The sequence below is a fragment of the Lontra canadensis genome, unplaced genomic scaffold (assembly GCF_010015895.1).
Source record: "Lontra canadensis isolate GAN:19392208 unplaced genomic scaffold, GSC_riverotter_1.0 scaffold22, whole genome shotgun sequence".
NCBI classification, from domain to species: domain Eukaryota; kingdom Metazoa; phylum Chordata; class Mammalia; order Carnivora; family Mustelidae; genus Lontra; species Lontra canadensis.
The window spans coordinates 14091025-14112230 of NW_022631016.1; the positions used below are offsets into that span (position 1 = coordinate 14091025).

Here is a 21206-nt window from a genome sequence, read left to right on the forward strand (position 1 = left end):
TCATATGTCGAATGCACATAGTGAAAATAAACATGATGCCAACTTGATTTTTTGTTTGCCATATTTGTGTAAATAAGCACTCTTATTGATAATGTAAATATTAATAATGGTGGTTTAATAAAAACTAGCAGACCCTTACATAGTCTTACTACATGTCAGGTACTGTTCCAAGTGAACCAATATATATATATAGTTACTCCTACAATTTTGCCACAAATCTTATGAGGTAGGTGTCATTGCCATCCTATTTGACATACAATGAAAATGAAGCACAGAGAGGCTCTGTTATCTACTCAAGGTCGTACATCTCATGAGTGGTGGAGCCAGAGTTTGAATTGAGTCCTTCACAATCTGGACTGCTATATTATGCTCCCTCTCACTATAATTAAAAGATATTTAAATAAAATCAGAAAATAAAATGTCTTATGATTTCATAATGTTTTTTATTTTTTAGCATTACCTTGTGGCAGGCACTGTTGGTGCAGTCTCTGGGAGCACAAAGGTGGAAAGATGTGCTTTGCACTCTTGAGAAGCTAATAGACCAATGAAGGGAGAGTCAGGACATGTGCCATGATGTGTGATCTGCTGTAATAGAGGTATGTGAAGTATTAATGGAAACATAGGCTAAAGGCCCATAAGTTGTTTGGAAGAGCCAATGAAAATTTCACGGAGTGATTGACATTAGAATTGACTTTTTTTTTTTAAAGATTTTATTTGTTTATTTGAGGGAGTGGGAGAGGGAGAGAGGGTAAGCGGCAGGGAGGGGCAGAGGGAAAGGGACAAGCCTGATGCCAGGGTTCCATCCCAGAACTCTGAGATCGTGGCCTGAGCTGAAGGCAGATGCTTAACCAACTGAGCCATCCAGGCACCCCTTAGAACTGATTCTTGAAGAAAAACTAGGAGACTGCTGGGTGGAACAAAACCATTTCAGAGAGTGTGAAACACCTGTGCAAAGGTGTGGAGGAAGGATGGAACAAGTAAATCTAGACAGGGTGGCAGAAAGAAGCCAGAATTTTCAGTGCCTTCCCATTCTGCAGTGACTTATTCTAGAATTTTGAGCGATGGAATAATATTTTGAATGCAATAAGGTAAAACCAGTTATGGTATTGTGGGTGGTCTGGAGAGAATCAAAGTAAGAGAATAGTTCCTTGATTGCTGACAAGAAAATAAGTTCTTTCTCTCTTTTTTTCTCTTTTGGGTATTGGATATAAATTAAAGCCTTGTCATTGTTACTCTAAAAGCAAAAGAGTACAGGATAGATGGCATAGGAAGGACAGAGATGACTGAAAATGTAAACAAATGAAAACAATGATTAAGGAGGAAAAAATGGAAGAGCCAAGAAATACAGAAATGTTTATTTCTCTGGTCTTAGTCCACCTGTTTATGCTAGAATCCTGCAGGAATAGAATCCTTGCCAGTGGCTATGTCTATATGTTTCCCACAAATAGGTAGCCCTTGAATTTATACTTTTGACTTGCCATTCACCTGAACATTAGTATATTGAACATTGATACTCTTTGTTTTAAATATGCCTATTTAGCCTGTTTTGTGACCTATAGTTTTTTGTGGCCTGCTGTAAAGGCCAACAGTTCCATACTGAAATTCTGCCACCGTGGAATAGTGAAGGTTCTGTAAGCCCAAATTTCAATATTTCATTGCAGACAATTTCATACTGGTTTTCTTATAGCCTTGAGTTTCTTCAGAGTTCTTCAAAGTTATTCAAGGGAGACATGGAGAGAAGATGACAGAGGTAATATTTATAGCTATGCTATATGTTGGCTCTAGATCATGTTTGGGTTGAAAAATGTGTTCTACTAAAGAACTGAAAAATTGCTTTATCATATTTTCTTTATTATTTTATGAAAGTCAAGGAGGCAGGAAATGATAAAAATAAGAAAATGACTCACAAACAAACTCAACTGAGAAAACTTGGAAATCATGAAACTTGACAAAAAATAGAAAATTTCATCCTTAGCAAGATGATCAGTAGTTTTAAACTGTTCAACAGTTTTTAACTGACAATGAAATGTATCAAAGTAGAGAATGTGGTACACGTAGCATAATGAATAGACTTGTGAAATTACTATGCTCTACACCTGAAACCAATGTAACTGTGTGTCAACCATACTCAAATAAAAAAAAGAAAGAAAGAATATGTTCAAATTCTGGAACTATTTTAATAATCTTTAGGCATAAATAGCAAATGTGATAAGAGTCTTAACAGAATTTTTACTTCTTTGAGAGAAAAAATTATGTTCATCACTTGTTAGTCTTTTTGGACTTTTGGACTTTGAAATTAAACCATGTTTTTAGAAATAAGTCGTGTAAAATAAGAGACAACACATCCTGCTAATTTCTCCTTCTTTGGTGTGTGCTATTGCCCCTACACAGAAGAGCTTACTATTCTGAGTGACTGGAGCAGTAACTTATTCATTTTTATGTTCCATTTTAAAATCCAACAAATGCTTAATTCATAGATGGCATTCTATAAATATTTTTAAAGTGAAATAAATTTAAAGGCAAGATATATCATGAGAGGATCACATGCTAAGTAAATCAGTGATGAAATTGATCCCAAAAAACATAAACCAAAACATCTGAGTAGGTGAGGTCACTGCAGCTAGAACTTTTGCTATTATTTTTTAAGATTTTGTTTTTTTTTTATTTGAGAGAGAGAGAGAGAAAGCATGAGCAGGGCAGGGGAGAGGGAGGGACAGGCTCCCCACTGACAAGGAGCCCAATGTGGGTCTTGATTACAGGATCCTGAGATCATTACCAGAGCTGAAAGCAAACACTTAACCGACTGAGCTACCCCGGCACCCCTGTGGCTAGGACATATGCTGACTGGTACAGAGACCAGTGAGACAAGTGCACATTTTGGAAGCACGAGGTTTAGGTGGGGAATACAGATTCTGAATTCAAGTATGACTGAGTGTGAATTTTCCCTGTTATCTTTTCAACTTTGGATAATTTACATAAATCACTAAGCCTTTGTCTCTCAAACTATAAAATGTGGATAATGAGAATATCTATATCAGAGACTTGACATATTTCCTTCCCAGGGCATCTTATTTCAAATGTAGATATTTGTGCTCCTAAATTATTTCCATAATTGGATTTCATAATAACTTCATAATTAAATTTAATAATTTTAAATTGATACATAAGTTTGATAACAAAAATAGTAGAGAGGGATATTAAATAAAAAGCCAAAGTCTCATTTTTTTTTTGCCCAAACTCAGTCCCAACCCTACTCTTCAGGAGGTTTTAATTTAAACATTTCTGTCATATTTTTTCTTAATGATTCTCTTCCTAATATGTTTTCCTAATTAATGCCTGCATTTCATGATTTATTAGTTTTTAACAATATTGGTTGCCTCCATTTATAAAACTTGAAAACTGATTCTGCCCTACTTTTATTCTCTGATAACTGACATTTTTTTAGTTGGTTAGATTTGTTCATCTACTTATGAACTTGATCCTCTACTTCCATTAACTCATCAATATTAGATGTTCTATCATGACTTACCTCCATGTAAGATAAAGTATTTCTGTGTCATCTCTCTTTCTTCTTCTTCCAACTTTTGTCCTCCATACCATTATTTTATATTGTCAAGCTTTAACATACTCCGTTCTGTTATAACCTTCTGTGGTTGTCAACTTACTGAATCATCTTACAGACTAAGCATGGCAAATGGATGCCTGTTAGACACTCTCACTATATCTCTCATGGTATAGGAACTCTCACTTTGTTAAATGTTTTGTTCCCCATTAAATCATGAGCTATTGAAGATCAAGAACAATCTGGGGTGCCTGGCTTGCTCAGTCAGTACAGTGTGAGACTCTTGATCTTGGGTTGTGAGTTCAAGCCGCATGTACAGATTACTTAAAAACAAATCTTAAGAAAAAGAAGGAAAGAAAGAAAGAATCCACATTTATATTAATTAATGTGACTACTATTTGGCACAGTAACGGTTTTTTACAAAGCACTGCTACAAAGGACTAGGATGGCAGTCACTATCGATAGGTCAATGGTAGGACATAAGACTCTGATCATGTAATGACTTAGGGTTTAAATTCTGGACACACCAGCAAAAAATGAAACAGGGAACTGGTCTTAGGAGAACTGGGTTATTTAGTAGTTTATTAAGTCAGAAAAATGTTGACAGACAATAACTTTGAGCCAATTGATTGGAACTGGTGTGGTAGATGGTTCAAAGAGAAGGCTTGTTTGCAAGGCAAGGTAGAGAGAGAATAGTATTCAGCATTAGATGAAAGGTTAGACCAGACACAGCAGCAATGAGGACCAATGCTGGGTCTTCTAATTCAGCTGAACCACTAAACTAATTCTCCTTGCTCACAGGCAGGAATGACTGGAAGCTTCAGGTGGGCATGAAGCAATTTAACTGTGAGGAGTATATGGAAGGAGAGGAAGGCAAGTCACTGAAGGACAGTGACTTTTTTTCTCTGTGAAATAAAAATGTGTTCTATTTTAGTACTGATATTTTTTCACAACTTGCATACACAGCAAGGTTTCATTAAAAATATTACTTTAATATAAAAATTGTTACAGTGCTAAATAGGCGTAATTATATGAAAATCTTATTTTATTTTAAGATGTTCCTGCTCTTCTTCTCTGAAACTTCAGTAAATTGCTACATAAAGTAATAAAAGATTTCAAATTATTTTAATTTCATTTTTATTGTTTTTCACTGGGAAATGAAAAAAAATCTTTCTACTACTCATCATATATATCTATTGTCATTATATTATGAATTTCACAATGTTGTGATTTAAGTTATAATTTTAATTATATTCATAAAGGAAATATATCGAAACTCGGCATTTTTAAGTAAAATAAACTTCAAAATATGTATATCAGTATGTGTCTATGTGACAGTAAATGCAGAAAATAATTTTTCTCCAAAAGTAATTACCAAGAGAGATTGGAAGATGTCCTTTTGTGAGTGTCTAGCATACAATGAATTGAGCTCACAGGACTGTGTATTTCATTGCAGATATGAAAATAGGGTTGCTTTATACCAGCTACTGATGCACCCTGACATCAGAGTTCTTTGTTCCTGCATGTTCTTACTCTACCCAGCTGTAAGCACAAAACCCAAAGGCTCCGAATTTTCCATTTTCACTTAATTATGTCCTCAAATATTCATTTAAAAATCATTTATTCCCTGCATACTAGATCACCAGGGTTCAGTTTCTTTTATTTCATTTTTTGTCTCTGATTCCTTCTCCAAGTAGTGGTCTTCTGAAGCTCCCAGCTCACATCTTTTCCATTTTGTAAACCAGATAGGAAAAATTTAAAAAAATGCATCTCTCTGAACAATTTCAACATGTCTAGACATCATGTCTCACTTCCTGGCTTAGGTCACTCCTTAGTCCATTACTGCATTGGTGGGGCAAGGGTATGATAAAAAGGAGCAGAGTAGAAGATGTGCTGTCGCCTACTCTATGGGTCATAGATCCACTCCCATGTCCAGAAGGGAGGCATGACCATGTCTAAACTACATGCCCTCAGAGTAGGGGGGAGTTGTTTCCTAAAGGAAAGTCAAGATGCTGCTGTCCAAAGAAAGTGGGTGGGTCCTGGATCACTACCCAAACTCTCAGATATTCACAGCATTGAATATGTACCCTGAAGTCAGAATTTGGCTCTCAACCCTTTATTAATGTGGGTTTTAATAATATAGAATTGGTTATAACCCAAGCATATCTCTATAAAAGTACACATTAATAATAAAACAATAATTTCAGGTTAATATGCATATTAGCTAAACATTCACATTGTTTTAAACATTCTCAAAGCAGATGATTAAATTGATGAGCCACTCACAAATACATCTCTGCATCAATCTTATTTAGTCATCAAACTAGATAAACTGAAACCACTTTTTTTCTAAGTAATACTTTTTACCTTAAATAAGTTAGGCTTAATATATGAAGGTTTAGTCAAATATGAAGTTAATAAAATTGATTAAACAACTCCCATGATTTAGACTAATGTTTAAAGGCACAGGTTGTATCCAAATCTTGGCTTGATCACTTACCAATTGTGTAATCTGGAGCTAGTTAGTTAACCTCACTTTTCTTCACTTACCTAGCGTAACTTGTAAAATGGGGCTTCATTATAACAATACCTGCTTCACAAAAATGTTGTGAGAAGTAATAGTAGTAATATATATAAAGTGTTTAGAACACTATCTGACATCTAGTAAGTGCTAGATGAGTATTTGGCTTTCTTTTTATTATTTCTTCTTATTATTATTTATTATATATAGTCTTCTTATTATTTCTTATTATTTTACTCTGACAAAGCATGTACTAAACACATTTCCATCCTTGGAATCTATAATGTAAGCTTTATAAATATGATGATAAATATTCTAAGAAATATGGATTTTCTTTTTATAACTGTAGAAATTATTTAACAAAGTTGAGCAATTTGCCAGAAGTCAGACATCCTTTAAGTAACAAAGCCAAAATTTGAAGCCAATATTCTCTGATTTGTGGTCTTACCAATTAGGACATTCTGACTTTGAAATTCATATAGTGTGACTTAATCTCTATCAAATCCCATCAAATACAGAAATATATTCCAGCCATTTTAGATAGTACATTCCTCAATCTGATTTTGATCACAGAACTATTTTTTTTCTTGAAACAGTAAAAATAATTTCAAGTTAAAAGAGTGCTATCTGAAAAGGCTCAGATATTTAATGACACAAAATCTTAACACTGATTGCATGAGAAAGCATCATAACAGTAAAAACACATTGGATGTTACCAGTGTTCACCTCTGGGTACTGAGATTATTTATTCTTTATAAATTTATTTTTTCAATCATAAGGGAAAGCAGAAGGTGATTGCAAGAAAAGTGAGTGGGAAGGGAGCATGGCCATGAAGGTTTGTGATGGCTTCTAGCACTGGAACGCTGATATGCAGAGTGAAGGCCTTTCCCTTCGGAGCCAGTAAATTCCCTAAAAATTAGCCAGAGTCAAAGATAGAAGTCAAACTCTTAGGATCCAAGTGAGTCACTTTAGAAAAAAAAAAAACGTTTTTGCCTATTTAACACAAGAACGTTCTTTATATCTACTATTAGAAGTTTTCTCCTTTTGGAGCTTCAAAATCTTCCGATGGCTACTTGAGGTGCTAGCTCATACACAGGAAATTCTTTAAAGGAAAGAATCTTGTGAATTTCTATTACCAGGATATGTAAATAACTAAACACACACACTCATTGGTGGAGTGGAGAGTGGACAGCTTGGCAAATCAGAACAGCTTGTATGGGGGTGGCCTTATATTTCAAGTCAAGGCTGCTCAAGTGGTAAAGAAGACAAACATGGAAAACAGATTGTGAAATCTAAGCACCAGGGAGGAGAATCTTTCATAAAGGGAATAAAATCACTTATCCAGCTTATGATTGCTGACTTGGAAAAAACATTAAAAATTATTCCAATATTTTCATTTTAAAAATGAGGGGGGGAAAGGATGAAGTTAAGTGACCTCTTCAAGGTCACACTGAATAGAAAGGGTTAAAGCTTAGGTCTCTAGCATTGGGAGTCTTTATTAATGTATTTGGATCTACTGAATTTAAGTTGGCAAGTGATATTTAGTTCAGTAGGTGCGATTAAAAGGAAGAAAAAATTTTCCCATTTAAATTTTTTTAAATAAAAGCTAGAATATTTAAATTTCTAGATACTTGTCAGAAAGGACATCGTTTTTTATAATTATCATATATATCATTATTTGTACTTTGCCTATTTTTTTTTTTTTTTTTAGGAGAGAAAGGGAGATTGAGAGCATGTGTGGTGGGAGAGGGACAGAGAAAATGGGAGAGAGAGAGAATCTTAAGCAGGCTCCACACCCAGTGGGGAGTCCAATATCAGGACCCTATGTGAGCCTGATGAGGAGCTCAATCTCAGGACCCTGAAATCATGACCATGAGATCGTGACCTGAGTTGAAACCAAGAGTCAGACACTTAACCAACTGAGTCACCCAGGAGCCCCTGTCCTTCTATCCTGATGGCAACCAAGCGTGATGCATTTTTGCTTTCATATAAAGTAAGTCATTCTAAAGTCAAGAATATTTTTTCTAATTTAGAATTTAGGAAACTTCCTGTTGAGCAAAGAAGATAATTTCTTCTTTCAATTGTATTGATACTAGTATTAGCAAATGCTACAGTAGAAGTAGACACTTCACTGTTGGAAGGTACCACAGTGTTTGCATATATGTTAGTCTTGATAGATACAATAATGATAGTAGATATGGTAGTGTTAGTAGATAATGTAGTGGAGGTAAATACAGTAGATTTAGTGGATATAGGAGTGATGGTAGATATTGTAGTGTTGATAGATACTATAGTGTTAGTAGTTACTACAGTGTTGGTAGGTACTGCAGTATTGGGAGATACTGTAGTGGTAGTAGGTACCAGAGTGTTGGTATTGTAATATTAGTAGGTACTGTGGTATTGGTAGAGATTGTGGTGTTCTGCCTTATCAGCTGCTGGTGGCTCCCAGCTGAAACCTCACTGGGAGTTGCTTACTGCTGCAGCGAGAATTACCTCCTACGACTGGTTAAGGTGGGGATACAAAGGCCCAGCCATCATGCCTTGAACTTGATGTAGGTTTAACTGAGACCTCCTTTAATACTACATCAAATACTAGCTTCTCCCTCTGCCCGGTTCTGTCTTACTTTCTGCCAGGTGTATTACTTGAGAACACTCCCTAATAAAATCTCGCGTTCAGTCTCCAACTAAGAGTCTGTTTCCAGTGGAGCTCTTCTAGGACAGTTGATATCAGAAATGACTCTAAGGAACAGATCATGAGATGGGATTTTACTGACAAAATAACTCGCTATCCAACCAACAGTGAGGACCCCATCACTGATAGTAGGCTCTTGATAGTTGCATGAGGAAAATGTTAATGAGGAAACTGTTAAAACTTTTATCCCTAGAGAACTGATAGGATACTGGCAAAAGGGGATGTAATAGCTGATTCAACATTTTTGGCACTAGAGAACAGGAGGAAAAATATAATAAGGATTATGAAATAAGGAGCTGTTTTGGGATGTCATGGATTTCTTGAAAATAAGTATGATAGGCAAAATTTCTAAAATGCTCCCCTAGAATTGTCCAGTCCTAATCCCAAGAATTTACGGATAGAAAGAGATATCACCACAATTATGTTATGCTATAAGATGCAATTGATTCTAAGGTAGGGGGATAATATGAATGGGCCTGATCTAATCACATAATCCTTAAAAGCAGCTTCTGATGGCAGAAGTCAGGGAGATTTGAAGCTTGAGAAAGACCTGATGTGCCATTGCTAGCTTTGAAGATTGAGAGGACCACATGAGAAGAAACATAGGTAGTCTTACAGAGCTAGGAGAGTCTCCTAGGTACAAGCCAGCAAGGAAAGAAGAACCTTAGTCCTACAAACACAAGGAGCTGAATTCTGCCAAAAATCTAAATGAGCTTGGGAGCAAATTCATTCCTTCCTTCCTTCCTTCCTTCCTTCCTTCCTTCCTTCCTTCCTTCCCCTCCCTACACCCTCCCTCCCTTCCTTCCTTCCTTCCTTTCTCTCTCTCTCCCTTTCTTTCTTTCTTTCTTTCTTTCTTTCTTTCTTTCTTTCTTTCTTTCTTTCTCTTTCTTTCTTTTTTCCTTTCTCTTTTTCCTCCCTGCCTCTATCCCCCCTCTCCCGCGCTTCCTCCCTTTCTACCTTCTCTCCTTCCTTTCTTCCTTCCCCAGCACCTCCAACTATGTGCCCAACCTAGATCACATATTGAGTTTGACACCATGAGATCCTAAGCTCAGAACCCAGTCAGCCAACCTACAGAGCTGTTGATAGACGATTGTTGTTTTACGTTTATGAGAATTTGCTACAGCAGTGATAAAAAACCAAACCAAACCAAAAACCAATACAAGAGTTCACAACAGGTTCACGGTCTTTGATTACCAATTTACTTTAGGCAAATGTGTCTGCTTTCTCCATATTTTTTTTAAAGATTTTATTTATTTATTTGACAGAGATCACAAGTAGGCAGAGAGGCAGGCAGAGAGAGGAGGAAGCAGGCTCCCCGTAGAGCAGAGAGCCCAATGTGGGACTCGATCCCAGGACCCCGAGATCATGACCCCAGCCGAAGGCAGAGGCTTTAACCCACTAAGGCACCCAGGTGCCCCTCTCCATATTTTTAATAATCAATCATTTAGGCACACAAACACACAGACTCTTTTGTGTCTGTAATTCATAAATTATTTTTTCTATTTGATATTATAGATCATTATTTTGAAAGAGATTTCCACAAATGTTAAATCCTGTATCCTCTATAGCTCCACTCCCTGCTCCCAGCTAGATCAGACCAATAAGGATGCTATGGATTAGACATAAGTGAAATCTTCCTGCATCAAGATATTAGGTTTTTATATCAAAATTCCACCTCTTCCTTTCTTTTCCAGAATGTGCTACGTGCTTCTTTGTAGGTATGACAATGCAAAATCGAAACATTTTTCCCAAGAGCTGTCAAGCATGTGTTTCATTGTTTCCATAAACTCGGCAGAGTTGACCTTACCCACACAATGATAAAATTCTGCTTTTAAGTTATTTCTCATGCTAATGATCAGCATCAGGGACATATTCTGATGAGAAGTGTCCAGGGTCTGTTTGGAGTAGCTAGCTTCTTAAGTGTTCCAGAGACAGATGTCTGAAGATCATTTCCAAGCCCTGTAACATAGCCTGCATCTTAATGACACATTTGAATGAGGAGACATATGTAAATTCTGTATCAGTTAAAGGAATATGACTTGAAATGAAAATGAATAAATGATCTAACACAGCCAAAAGGATTAAGCTCTCATTTTGAAGTCAGGTGAACCTTACATATAGGAGGAAGTCTATTTTCCTTTGTGTTTTCAAGGGCTCAGACTGTATTTAAATACTTTGCTTTACATGAATTTACAACAATTACATTTCTAATCCTTCCATAACTTTTTTATTTTGCATATTTGTTCCATACATTAAAAAAAAATCCTTTTTGACCTGAGCTATAGAATTCATTGGTCATTATTCAGGCCAATTTATCGCCTTTGGTGTGACAGCATTGCTCTTGATTCTCAGAAATATGCAGGACCACTCTTTCTTTGACTGGCATTTGACAAGTTAAAATAAGTGTTCAGAATGAAATGCAAAAACATTGCTTTTAATCATATGCAAATTGCTACCAGAGTGTCAGAAATGACTTCTCACCAGTATCAGGGAATTCCAACAAAGGTTATTAAAAAACAACAACTACAACAACAAAAAAGACCCCAAAAAACTATCATGATTTTTTTTTAACTGTTTGACTTATATCACAGAAAAACTACATATGTCAATAAGGGCATATTTAACTCTTTGATAGGATGCAAAATCTGCATTCTGAGCAAATGCAAAGTTTTATTTCCCAAGCCAATTCCTGTGGACATAAAACTTTACTTAAATGTTCTTCCTCTATATATTTTTTCAGTATCTTTATATTATGATAGGTTATTATGAACAATTGCTCAATAGATATTTTCTTTTTCAGACTTCCATGCTCATTTCAAGAGTAATCTTTCAAAAATAAAATTAGAAGAAGAATATTTTGCACTGACAGAGTTAAATTTAAAAATATCTCCCTTTTTAGATTTTAATATTTTCCACCATCTGGATTATCTCTGAGCTTATTCCTGATAAGAGAAAATGTCATATTTAATCATTTTAGCTTTGTCTTTTTCACATTGAAATTTATATCACTGTGACAATTTCACTTTCTTTTGGGCACAAATAGACTGTTACTGATTATGATATAAAATCTGTTTAATCAACATTAGCAATATCAGTTATACAAAAGACATCGAGTATAAATCAACTATCTTTTCCATTTCCATTTATCTTATTTATGATAAATAAAGGTATCACTTTGGAAAAAAATGTACTGTAAGAAAATTTTCTTGTTTTTCTTTGGTATTTGAGCAAGGCGAAGTGGATTATTATAAAGGGAATCATGAGAGAGATTATCCTAGGGTTGCAGATATCCTGCCTTCATGGCCTTCGAGAAACAATCCATCAGGAGTTCTTCAGTGCAAGTGAGGGAATTCCTCTAACAACCCTATGAGTTCGGGAGAAGCCCAGGGCCCTCAGATGAGATCACAGCCCCAGACAAGCCCATGCTTACAAGCTTTGAGACCCTGTACAAGGGATTAAACTGAGTTATGCTTGAACTCCCCAAACCACGAAACTGTGAAATAATCAATTGTGGGTGGTTTTGAACTATTAAAGTTTTGGTAATTTGTTATACACTAACAAAGCTTGTATACTCTGTAATCCTCCTTTTACTTTAGATAATAGGACCTCACTTTCCAGTATGGAAACCATTTTGTATAATTCAGTAGAAGCTGACCTTAAGCTAATCCTAATCAGCATACTATGTCCCTTTGAGTATGGTGATAGGTTCAGAAATAGAAAAATGATGAATGCATTTGAGGAAAACCTGGTGTCTCAATTAGTTAAACGTCTGATTTGAGCTCAGGTCATGATCTCTGTGTCCTGGTATTGAGACGGAGTTGGACTGCATGCTCAGCAGGGAGTCTGCTTGTCCCTCTCCCTCTGCCCCTCCCCCCTGCTCTTGCTCTCTCTCTCTCTCCCTCTCAAATAAACAAATAAAATCTTAAAAATAAATTAAATAATTAAAAATTAGCAGCCACTATTTTAGAAAAAATAATTTATATTTTATTATTGATATTTATACTAAATTCAGTAGATTTACAAATTCAAAATCTTAGCTCTTTCTTAAAATTTAATGTTCAGTTGATAAATTTTATTCTATTTCTAAATCCATAAATATGTAACTACTTTTGAGAAGCCTTAGATTAATTAATGATTAATCCCTTTTAAAGTGTCACTTTAAATAAATACCTCCAAACAGTTTAAATTGCTTTCAAGTTCAAAATATTTCTTTTTTTGTAAGAATTTTCAAACACTTGATTTAATAAACACAAAGCCTGTGAATCCTCAAACAGGCTTGAAAGCACAGCCAGTTACCATTCTGCCTCCACATCTAAAAGAAGCCTCATGAAACTCAGCTTCCTGCTCCTATGAGAGCTATTTATCAGCTTGGACCAACACTTTCTCTTTGCAGCAAAGACTCATCTCAACAGGGGGACTTTCTTTCTTTAATTAGGGTCTTAAGCAGCCTTAACTATATTCTGAGTCTTTCACATTTTGGGAGACTACCTCAGGTTCTGATTTCATTCTCTTTTTTTAAAGCATATTTCTTTCTGCTTTGTTAATGCAGAATAAGTTCCCCCCTCTTTTCTCCTAAATATTTTTTTTCCTATAATTAAAATTTAAGGCTTGCCTAAGTTTTAACACCCTCGCTCTGCAACTTAATGTGCCTTTTTGCATCCTTTCTCATTACTAATTTCTGTATTGTCAGTACACATTTTGGAGGGAAGCAAGTCCTCCATGTCTATGCAATGGGTCAGCTGAGGCTGGGAGAAGTAAGCAAGTTAGTTATCTCTTAGTTGTTAATTTTCTGATCTAACTACTTTTTCTTTTTGGCTTTTCAAAAATCCATTCCAAATTTGCTAACAATTCTGGTCTCAGCTCTCATAACATTCTTTTCCGATCCTTTTTCATACGTACTTTAAGATAAGCTGTAACTTCCAAGATGAATATGAGTTCTTATTCTTCTTCTAACTTTCAGTATAACAGAAATGTTATTTGTAAACTGCTCTCGGTTTTCCCCCTACATACGTGTGACAAACTTTTAAGGTGGCTGCCATGTTTCTTGCCTTCTAGTCTTAGACCTTCGTATGATCCTTTCACCTTGACTGTGGGTGAGACTGTGACTTACTTCTAATGAGTAAAATGTAAAAGGAGACAGAATATTTGGATTATGTGAATGTGACTATATTAGACATGATTGTAGTGCTAACTAACTTTAGTCTCTCTCTCTCTCCCTCTCTCTCTCTCACAAGCAACCATGCTGGTGAACCCCACATGGCAAGGAACTGCAGGTGGCCTCTAGGATCTGAGCATGTGACAACAGCCCACAAAGAAACTCAGTCAAGCATGCAAAGAATAGGATACTTCCAACAGTCATGTGATCAAGGGGGAATATCCAACCAACTGAATCCTGCAGATACAGAATCCAGTCCTCGCTAACATCAAGACCGCAGTTTCCTGAGTGGGACCCATAAGCAGAGGACATAACAAAGCCATGCAGAGAAACGGTGAGATAATGAACATGTGTTGTTTTAAGCCAAGTCTGTGGTGATACTGTTATGTTATGTAGCAAGATATAAAGAATAAGATACAACACAAAAATTCAGACAAAATCATGGTAACAAGTCTACAGTCCCTGACAAATTTTGGGGTACTGCATCTCACTGAAGTATTTTATTCTCTTTAGATGAAAATGCTTGATTATTTAGTTGATAATTTATTTAAATATTACATCTTTTCTGTGTCAAATATATTGAGCTGACATTGTGGATTCAATCAATTCATTCAACCAATATTCATTAAATATCTTCCATATGCCAGGCACTCTCTCAGGTATTGAAGACATAACAATAAAAGAAATGGCCTGTTCAGATAACTTACTTACCAGCAGTTGATCTAATCAAATTAATGCATTTATGGCAATATTGATAAATATTTGATAATTAGAAGTAGGGCTATAGTCCTCATCTGTAAGTAGAATGATGAGAACTAGGAAATGTATATTTTCCTTATCATTCAATTGATAAAAATCCTAATTTATAGAAAATGGTGATAGAAAGATAGTTGTAATATGACAAACTTGTTTAATGGAAAAATGACCAGTACTTCAGAAAAAAACAAAACAAAACAAAAAAGTGAGTCATTGTTCTTGCTCAGGTTTGCTAACCAGAGGATCACAGAAAATTTTGTGAAATTTTATTTTATATATTTTTTTAACTCTCAGCTGCTGTGCAAGGCAGCTAACTCTATTTGTATACCTCATCTCAACGACCATCTCCATCCGTGAGAAGAAACACATAGAACTGTCCCTCTAACTAATTCCTTTCTTTAGGAATTATTTTACATATTTGGAGTGAACTTGTTCTTGTGACTTGGATCCTAAAGATATTAATGTATCCAGTCCATCCAAAATGTTTTCTCATTAACTGTATCTGCTCTGCCATGTGCATTCAAGAATACCAGTTAAGGCTCCAGGGTCAACATTATACTTCCCACCTGCTAGCTCACACATGTAATTCTTGGAGCAGGAAATTAAAGAATTGATTCCTCAATCAGAAATCAAGTTTAAAATGCAGACTTAATTGTTGCTATTCCAAAGAGCCAACTTTGGGTTTTGTTTATTTTCTCTATTGTTTTTAATTCTGTTTCATTTATTTCCTCTCCAATCTGTATTATTTCTTTACTTCTGCTTACTTTAAGCTTAGCATGTTCCTCTTAAAAAAAAAATGATTTAAGTTATTTATTCAGAAAGGGAGAGAGAGAGAGAGAGCGCATGAGCTGGGGGAAGGACAGAGGGAGAGATAGAATCTCAAGTAGACTCCGCACTGAGCGTGGAGCCCCATGCGGGGCTTGATCTCATGACCCTGAGATCATGACTTGAGTTGAAATCAAGAGTCAGTTGGTTAACTGACTGAGCCACCCAGGTGCCCTTCCTCTTTTGTTTTTAGTGTTGTCAGGTGAAAAGTTAAGTTATGGGTCAGAAATCTTTATTGTTTTTTAAAATATAGGCATTTGGGTGTGCCTGGGTGGCTTCAGTTAGTTAAGTGTTTGTCTTGGACTCAGGTCATGATCCCAGAGTCCTGAGATCAAGCCCCAAAATAGGATCCCTGCACAGCGGGGAGACTGCTTCTCCCTTTCCCTCTGCATCTCCCCCTACTTGTGCTCTCTCACACACTCTCTCTCAAATAAATAAATGAAATCTTAAAAAAAAAAAAAGCCAAAAGGAACTAAAAAAAAAACAAACAAAAATATAGGCATTTGTAGATATAAATTTCCCTTTTTTAAAATTAATTAATTAATTTATTTATTTTTCAGCATAACAGTATTCATTGTTTTTGCACCACACCCAGTGCTCCATGCAATCCATACCCTCTCCAATACCCACCACCTGGTTCCCCCAAACTCCCACCCTCCGCCCCTTGAAAACCCTCAGATTGTTTTTCAGAGTCCATAGTCTCTCATGGTTCACCTCCCCTTCCAATTTCCCTCAACTCCCTTCTCTTCTCCATTTCCCCTTGTCCTCCATGCTATTTGTTATACTCCACAAATAAGTGAAACCATATGATAATTGACTCTCTCTGCTTGACTTATTTCACTCAGCATAATCTCTTCCAGTCCTGTCCATGTTGATACAAAAGTTGGGTATTCGTCCTTTCTGATGGAGGCATAATACTCCATAGTGTATATGGATCACATCTTCCTTATCCATTCATCCATTGAAGGGCATCTTGGTTCTTTCCACAGTTTGGCGACCATGGCCATTGCTGCTATAAACATTGGGGTACAGATGGCCCTCCTTTTCACTACATCTGTATCTTTGGGGTAAATACCCAAGACTTTATCAGAATTCGATTTTGGCATGTTGCATTCATTTTTATTCATCTCAAGTATTTTTTAATATCCCTTGTGAATTATTCTTTGACCCATTAGTTTTTAAAGATGAGTGTGTTGTTTAATTTCAACACATTTGTGAATTCACCAGTTTGTGAATTATCAGTCTCTAATTTAATCCCATTGTGGTAAAAGAACATACTTAATATGATTTCAATATTTTTAAGATCTATTGAGCCTTATATTATGGTTTAAAGTATGGTCTATCCTGAAGTATGTTCCGCTTGCACTTGGAAAGAATGCGTATTCAAATATCATTGGGTGGAATGTTCTACAGATGTCTGATAACTCTAAATAGATTACAATGTTGTTCACATCTTCTAGTGTTTGTTAATCTTCTGCCCAACTGTTCTATCCATTATTGAAAGTGAGGTGTTGAAGTATTCAAATACTATTGTTGAACTGACCATTTCTCCCTTTAATTTAGATAGCTAGATATATTACAAACTCTCTCTGACCTATGTTCTTTAGAAGTTTAAATGTTTTATTCAAACTTTGAAAATTGAAACTATTTGTATATGATATACAGTGTCTTTTAAATAAGAAAATATAATTGTCAAGACCATGTAAGAAGATTATAACGTTCTATATTTAATTGACATTTAGTATCAAAATATTTATAATAAGCAAACAAGAGAAGTATCTATTCTTTTTAAAAGATTATTTATTTATTTATTTGACAGACAGAGATCACAAGTAGGCAGAGAGGCAGGCAGAGAGAGAGGAAGGGAAGCAGGCTCCTCGCTGAGCAGAAAGCCCAATGCGGGGCTTGATCCCAGGACCCTGGGATCATAACCTGAGCCGAAGGCAGAGGCTTTAACCCACTAAGCCACCCAGGTGCCCCGAGAAGTATCTATTGAAATAAATTTACATCTGTGACCCCAATAGTTCCCACTCCATTTGTTGTTTGGTAGCCTTATATCTCAGGTTATTGGGAGGTATATACATAATTTACTGCATTATTAAATAAGGAGGTTTATCATATCACTAGTGTTGGGTAGATCTGAATAGGAATCAAAGACCCATCTTTCACAGGTAGTTTGAAAGTTTCAAAGTGTGGCCTGGAGTGAAGAAGTGGTATTATGATCTCTTTATGCCAGGACAAATAGAAATGAGAGAATTGGTAAAATGAAAGATGTTGATGGTTTTGTTATACTCTACAGGATAAACACACAGGAATGGGATATTATTAATAAATACTGCACTATATCCTTTATGGTTTACCATTGGATATAAAACCTCATATATGCACACTTTTGAATCATATGGGTATTTGGAGAAAATAATAAATACTTGCAAATATTTGAGAGCTTCTGCCTACTCCCCCACCAAAAAAATAAAAATTCTTAACTAAATAAAGCAAATTTTCCCTTAGGTGAGAATCAATATTTATTTTCTGTACATATTCACTTAGTAGTACAGATGATCCAAATTGCCAGTATTCAACTGATGATAAAATAATTCATTTGCATAGTAAAAAATGGTTATTAATATGAAAAGGAAGGTAAATGGTATTTGTAATTGGTATTGTGTAGAGCTCAACTATCTGACACTTCCTTTGCCCTTTGTTAAGTTTTTATTTTCACTGTTATAATAGATGCCCATAACGTATAGATGGATAAGGCTGCCATGTTACACAACTTGATGGTGGTGAGAAGCACCATGAAAATCATAGCAAATGCAAATGGCATCCTGGAATGGTACAGTGTACAACATATGTACTATATGTTATGATCTAGTGTGTTCTCAACTTATTATCACATTTATGTCCATGATGTCCTGAAGTTGTTCCAAATTTTGCTTTTAATTTTAGTTGTCTTGGCTTGCAACATTGATTACAGATTGGAGAATACTTTTCATTTTGATTTTTGGCTATACCCAAGAGAGTCGTATTTTTTAATTATAAAAAAGACTTCTGGCTTATTATAATTTCTATCCCTTCTACTTGTTTTGGAAATGAATTTCACCCATCTATGAACATTACTTGAATTAGGAATGCATCAGGAAGAAACTGAAGTGGTTTCACACCATCCCCCACCCCATTCCACGTATAACCCTACAAATGTATTTGTGCAGGTCCACTATAGACCTGTGACAGATGGGGAGGTAAAAATTGATTAATGGTAGTAGTAACAGAAATGGAAGTCCACACTCCCTTGGGTTCTCCTGCCATCCCTTAAGAACTCAGAATGAGTCATAGTCACTGTATCTGTTTGCATTTATAACCCCCTAAATAAAATGTTGCATTTCTAAGTTTCTCTTACTATGGTAAAGTGATGTAATAGGTGTGTATGTGTTTGTGCTAATATTCTATTGTATACATTATAATACATATTTATACACTTTTTTCACTTGCAAGAAGAGTCTGTTACCTAAATCTTACAGCTTGCCTTGGGTTGTAACTCATAAAAACTTAATTATTTCTTTCTAAATAATTCTTTCTTTCCATGCACATAGAACACATTTGACCATAATATCATATTTGTATAACCAGATGGCTCATAAATAAATCATTATAGAATCTAAGATCCTGGGTTCTTAAATATTATGTTATTTCATTCACCCTACATTTTAACTGCTTGTGTGTGACTATGATAAGATACACTCATGTAATATTAATGAAAGTTTAAAATTAAAAATCTCCTTTAAAAATAACACGGTTTACTGGGTAAATTATTATGCACGTTACTCTTCAATAGAGATCTTATGTGTTGTAATTTGAAAGCAAAGACACTGAAATAATTACATGCTTTTTGAAAATATGTGGATAATTTATTTATTTGAATCTATCATCTTTCTCTACATCAATTTTTCTTCCCATCTATCTCTAACTTGTACATAATTGAAAACTCTTATAAAAAGTGAAATATAAGAAGACTTCATATAATTTTTTGTCACTTTCTGTTATAATGCCCAATTTTCCCAAACACAAATATATAATTGACTTCTATAGATCCCTTTAGAAAACAGCTTCTCTACACATGGGATCTTGTGTATAGCAGATAGAATAATATGTTCAATAAAGGCCTGATGTTCTGCCAAGTTTGTTTATAAGTCCTTAAATTCAGATTTTCTCCTACCCTAAGGGAACCTTTGCCACGTTATGTGGCAGGAACAAACAAGCTTGGGTTCAAATTATATCTTGACTATTATTTTGGGTCTGGGACCTTCAATGAATTAAGTATTCTCTTTAACTTATGCTTTTTCATATGTAAAACATCAATAATCAGACCTACACTCCTGCATTATTCTGAGTATTAATCAAGAACATATATAAAGCTGGTACAATACCTGTTACACAGTAATAAATATTAATTCCTTCTCCCCTGTCTCTCTAAAGTAGGAGTATGGGATTTAATTTACAGAGTTGTGTATAATAAATAAGATTATGTATATAAGACAATTCAAACTGTACCTTGTGCTAAATAAATAATTCCCCTGGCTCTCTATTCCGTATGTATATATCAGTCAGGATCAGTCAGGATGTTGTTTCCTCCTCAAAATCCTTCCTAGAGCAACACACCTACCTTCTTAAGGTAGAAATTACACATTATTCTTTTTGTACTCACAGAGAAACACACATGAATTTCTACCAGAATATTAGGCATATTATATTTACCCAGTTACTCATTCATACATTTATCCTTACTATAAGCTTTTATATAATATTGATTTTTTACTTGTATTAAAATTTTCCCAGAAGGTACTTAGTTCCTAATATGATTTTTGCTGTTCATTTTCTGGTTTTTTTTTTGTTTGTTTGTTTTACTTGTAGCAAAAATTACTATCAAACTCCACTCGTTGGGAAAGAGTCCCTTGCGGTGTTAGTGAAAGGCCCACCCTTCACGCAGCACACTGTCCACACTTATGAGCCCCTTAGCCAGCCAGCTGCCTTGAATCCAGCATTTAACTACGTGTAGCCTCAGATGACTTTAAGTCCATTTCTCTTTCCTGTTTTGAAGATGGATATAATAATAGATTTTTTTTCTCCTAAGAAAGTACTGTGAAATCGCTAAGTTTGTGATGTACAATAAGCATCTTTTTCTATAAGATATATCAAATTACACATCAACGTAGAATTCCTTGTGTTCAAATTGTAGGAAGACTAGATATAACCAAGTCATTCATCACAATATTTATTGACTCTGTCCTAGATTCTGAGATAAAATTGCAATTCTAGTGTACAAGAATGCACATTAATCAAATAAACATGTGTGTAAAGACAAATCCCACAGAGAAAAATGATGTGATATTATGATAGCATGGAAAGGGGGATTTGGCCTAATTAAAACAATATAAGATAGCTTTGGAAAGAAGTGAGGATTGGACTCAGTTTGAAACATTAATAGGACTTTGTGAGATGAAATGGAAAGAAAGAGACTTCCAGACAGATGTAATAGTTTGTGCAAAATTCTTCAGTGGGGAAACAGATAACTAACTCAGGGTGATGCTAATATCTGATACTGAAGTGGGATATGCCAATGTCTTTTATTACCATCTTTCTCAGAGTGTGGGGAAGAGTTTCAGGGGCTTTAACTCAGTATTTTCTAATGAGAAAC

At 35.3% G+C, this 21206-nt stretch overlaps 1 non-coding gene across 1 annotated transcript; it reads right to left on the reverse strand.

Annotated features, from left to right (window-relative positions):
• Window positions 1-20414: 20414 nt before the first annotated feature.
• Window positions 20415-20568, reverse strand: LOC116870333. Its single transcript, XR_004383202.1, has one exon. It is a non-coding gene; the product is annotated as a small nucleolar RNA SNORA62/SNORA6 family (small nucleolar RNA).
• Window positions 20569-21206: the final 638 nt, after the last annotated feature.